Source organism: Helianthus annuus, chromosome 4, assembly GCF_002127325.2.
Source record: "Helianthus annuus cultivar XRQ/B chromosome 4, HanXRQr2.0-SUNRISE, whole genome shotgun sequence".
NCBI classification, from domain to species: domain Eukaryota; kingdom Viridiplantae; phylum Streptophyta; class Magnoliopsida; order Asterales; family Asteraceae; genus Helianthus; species Helianthus annuus.
Window position 1 is genome coordinate 142,851,085 of NC_035436.2, and position 4,724 is coordinate 142,855,808.

The window sequence follows — 4,724 nt, forward strand, 5'->3', positions numbered from 1 at the left end:
GTCCAACTGATGTTGTAGCCCAGTGGTTGCAATGGAGGTGGGAAGGTTTACCACCTTGTGGGTTCCTGCTCGAAAGTGCTCAGGTTCGAATCCCACTTCTTTCGAGCTTTGGTCATCTATAGCCCTGACCGAGATGCTGTTAAAAAAAAAAAAAAACCTCAGCCAGAAAACACACCACACGGATACTAATCCCAAATATCTCATCCACCATCCACTCAAAGCACAATCAAACGGCTATCATTCTCCATTCACACAAGTTTCTAATTTTCAAAAGTTCGCAGAAACCTTACTCTCAATTCTCTCTCTCATTGTTCTTCGTCTCTACACAATGAAGTTTTGGAGGCCAAAATCTATTTCATTGCATCCAAATTTTGAAACCCGCTCCTCATCCCAAACTTTCATTATCCTGCCTTATTTACATTTGCAAGGAGAGAACCAGAGTAAAAAAGTGAGTTAGAGATAGGACCTGATCGGGGGCTAGGGTTTCGAGGTTATTTTCTTAGGCCACGACAAGGTAATATTAGGGATGCGTGTGAAGGCTGACACATGGGCGACTATAAGGTTTGGACCACCCGGTAGGTTCAGTTCCCAAATGGTGCATTTGCAAGCAAGTTACCACGAAGCTGCTTCATCGTAAAGTTCCCAAATTATGGCACAGGTCAAATCCTATTTCAAACCGTAATTTCAGTAATTTTTTCTCCGATATTATTCAATCCATAACGGCGTAATTTTTTTTTTCAATTTATTGAAATGTATGCACTCGGTACGATTAAGGTGATATGTGTTCGGTACGGATTGATTTCGTTAATGTCTTCATGATCTGTAAATTTTTTAATTTAGGGTTTCAATGTTGTGGATAACTTAAATGAAATATGAATTTATGTTTTCGCCCAATATATAGTTAGTGATTTGTTATTTTCTTATTTTTTTTACTAACACGGCTAATCTTATTTGTTTTAGTTTTTGATGAAATTTGTGTAAAGATGATGATTTCCGGATGATTGGAACTAGGTATGAGCAAATCGTTCCCGGTACTGGTACTGAAATTACTGAACCGAGTACTTTTTCGGTACCGGTACCCACTTTTGGGGATTTTCGGTACTGGTACCGGTACCGGTTCGGTACCGAATGGTACCGAGCTCATCCCTAATTGGAACTTTCAGTTGATGAATTCTTAAGGGAATGTTGAGCAAATCGTTCCCGGTACCCGTACCAAAATTACTGAACCGGGTACTTTTTCGGTACCGGTACCCACTTTTGGGGATTTTCGGTACTGTTACCGGTACCGGTTCGGTACCGAACGGTACCGAGCTCATCCCTAATTGGAACTTTCAATTGATGAATTCTTGAGGGAATGTGAGACTTATATTTTAGTTGTTTGTGTTTTAACTTGAAAAAAATTCATGCTCTAGACTTTCTTTGTATGAGCCAAGTGCAATTCATAATCTTGCTGATTATGTTGTTAAAATTTCTTGAGTATAACTAATATGAGTTATATGAATTTGGTTGTGTATCTGTGATTCCTGTTCTGTAATTGCAGGGTGAAACTTGATGATTAATCTAAGCTTTTAATATTCTGTTGTTATTTCATGCTTGGTGAATCAATACATGATGGTTGAAGTGTAAGCGTAAGGGCAATTGTTAGCGATTAGGGAGTCAATTTATGTGACTTTTTTTCTTGTTTTACCAAAGGCTAATGATTTAGGAGTCACTTTGTGTGACTTTTTTTTTGCTTTACCAATGGCTGATGACAACCATAATCAGCTTGCTTCTGGTTTAGCTTTGATATTAGATGGTGAATATAGGATAGAGAGTGGCCAAAACGACCGTCGTATCTTGTATTGTAAGATTTGGTGAGCATTTAATTCTAAAAGAAGCAAACTAGCCTTTAATTCTAAATCAATTTAGTTTTGGGATGATCAGGAACCAAAGATGGATAGACAATGGTTGTACGAGAATGTGACAAAGTGTGTGCTTTGAGATGTCTATTGGTGGATACAATAGGCGAGGACTACCAGTTTACATTAAATTTATTGAATTTTAAAACGAACAATATATATTCACTATCTCTTTTCATTGCCTACTTAGCTTTTTTTTTTTTTTTTTTTTTTTTTTTTTTTTTTTTACAAAATAAGCTTAACTTGGTTTGGTTTACTTTTTTAAGCTTATGCTTATTAGCTTATATAAGCTAATTTGAAGATGCTTCTTTAGCTTATTTGAAGAATGATAGAAAATAAGCTATAAGCTAATCCAAACACTTAAAAAGAGCTTATCAAATAATAGAAAATAAGCTATAAGCTAGTTTAAGATATAAGCATAACCCAAAAAATAAATGCTAGGCCAAACACCCCCTAATTCAAGTATAGCCTTGATTGAACTGTTTTGCATGAAATTAACCACTCTTGGCAGAATGTTATACTAAAGGTTATGCGTTTGTGACATACAATGTATGTATAGATTGGCAGAAGAATGTACTGAGATGAGGTTCTCGGCTCCAAGAATTCTTGCTTTCAAAGCAATATTTTAATTAGATTTTCTATAATTCAAATAAATATAAAATCTATTGACACATGATTGGTATGTAATAGGAGGGAAACTCTCAGGCATGGCATTTTAAACATGATATACAACTTAAAGTAGCATAACGTTGAAAATATTAACAATGGTTACTTCATTTAGAAGGGATTATGGCTCTGTTGAAATGAAAATATGGTATGGTAAGGAAATTTGTTATCTAGGGTTTGTTTTAGTCTGCAGATATGGCAAGTAAAAACGTTTTTTCAAAATGTTGTTTTGTTCTTTAATTCGGCGTATGCATGTTTCTTATATGTATTCAAAGTCGGTTGTTTTGTGAGGATGTGAGGATGACGATCAGCTTCAAGCCTACTACTCCAGTTGAAGAAGTGAGGCTATATGTACAAAAGGCATCATAACCGACTCTTAAACAAGAGCTTGAACGTATGTGCTTTGATTATCACTTTTTTGTATAATAATTCTCTATTTGTTTGTCTTTTTGTTGTTAAATAGATATTGAATACTGAATTTGTTTGTCTAGGGTTGATGGTATGATTTGCAATGGTCGGCTCCTAAAATTTTGAGGCAAGATATGAGGTGCCCAGGATTTGAACAAGGTAAATATGTGACATAATTTAGTACGCGTTAAATTTGGGTTTGAAAAACCGACTGGTTTGATTGAAGGGTATAATGTGGATTAGTTCGAAAAGTCCAAATAATATAACTTTCAATTTGGATTCGTTATCTCAGTAAGGATGTTGGAAATTACTCTGATATGCATCTTTGTCCAGGATATGTGCACGTTCAGGGTATCCAGCAGACCCTAACGACCCAGGATATCAGCCTTTGGGAGCCTTTGGGAGCCTTTGGGAGCCTTTGGCCTTTGGGCTGAAACATAGTAATATTTTGTATCTCATCAAGTCAACTTCAAAATTGCACGCACTAAAAGCTAAACAGTTTAAAGAAACTTTAATTTTTTTTTTAATTTGTAGTTGTGGTGGCTTACTTACCAAAGTCAAAAGCAAACAAAAAGAAGAGCCTATTGGGGAACTCCAAAGACACCAGTGAGGATGATTCAGTCTCTGAGGTTTTTTAACTTTATGGTTATGGATGTTCTCTATATAATATATCTATGTATTTGGTTGAACCTTTGTTTGTTTGTCTTTAATTTTGCACCACATAGTTTATTAATATATTCTTTGTTTTAATATCAGATCAAGCATTTTATTGAAAGCTCAGTTGCATCTAGCTAAGCTGGATCAGTTAAGGCAAGCAGCCAGAACAGGGGTTGAAGTGTGTTTTAAGAAGGAATGTGTGGAGCTAGGGACAAAAGTGGAATTGCACATACGTCAAGCAGAGACAAACAGAATGAGAATCTTGAAGTGGAATTGCACCAACGGAAATCGCCCTGCTCGATTGGGCCATCAACCTGATGGCTGGCTGATGTCGTCCAATACGAGCATCTCAACATTGATGAGTGAAAGCGATTTAGTAGATTCTATAACTCATTAGTAACATATAAACACTTTTAGTTTTGTTTGTTTTAGTATTTAAATTTCTATAACTACCACTTTTATTTGGTTGTTTGTAAGATTGATGTTTATTAGTTTAACTAAGAATCTTAATTTGTTCACGAATGTTTCCATATTGCTTTGGTATTTGTTTGTAAATATTGAATATTTTTATCTACATATGTGTGGTTAATTTCTACAATTTAAATTATATTTACCAACACATCAATGTTTTTTTCAACACAAATTAAGATCAATACCTACACATTTTCAACATTTACCTACACATAATATTACATTTACCTACGCATAAGATTACTTTTACCTACACATATATTCAAGCCACGTCAACTGCCACGTCGGATGCCACGTCAACTGCCATGTCGGATTCCACGTCAGTTGCCACGTCAGATGTTTTCTAAACAAATTGTTGTACTTTTAACCACACATATAAATGGCTTTTAGCAACACATATATGTGTAGGTATGGCTTGCTATATGCCTACATATAACTTATGTGTGGGTAATGAACGAAATTTGAATACATATAAGTTTTGAACATTTTATAGTTATAACTACACATCATGAGAAGGTTAAATGGCTTAATACCAAGTTCAAAACAACTAGATATTTTAAAATATAAAAGAGATAATATGTAAATATTACTCACGATACGCGTTAGATTACATCATTGACGTCC

At 35.0% G+C, this 4,724-nt stretch overlaps 1 long non-coding RNA gene across 2 annotated transcripts; it reads left to right on the top strand.

The window, feature by feature from the left end:
* Window positions 1-227: 227 nt before the first annotated feature.
* LOC110936729 lies at window positions 228-4,203 on the top strand. Of its 2 annotated transcripts, none has more exons than XR_004891393.1 (6): window positions 228-658; window positions 961-2,958; window positions 3,056-3,131; window positions 3,306-3,412; window positions 3,507-3,601; window positions 3,729-4,203. It is a non-coding gene; the product is annotated as an uncharacterized LOC110936729 (long non-coding RNA). The 2 variants fall into 2 exon arrangements; XR_002590233.2 differs by having other exon boundaries at window positions 238-658; window positions 1,924-2,958.
* Window positions 4,204-4,724: the final 521 nt, after the last annotated feature.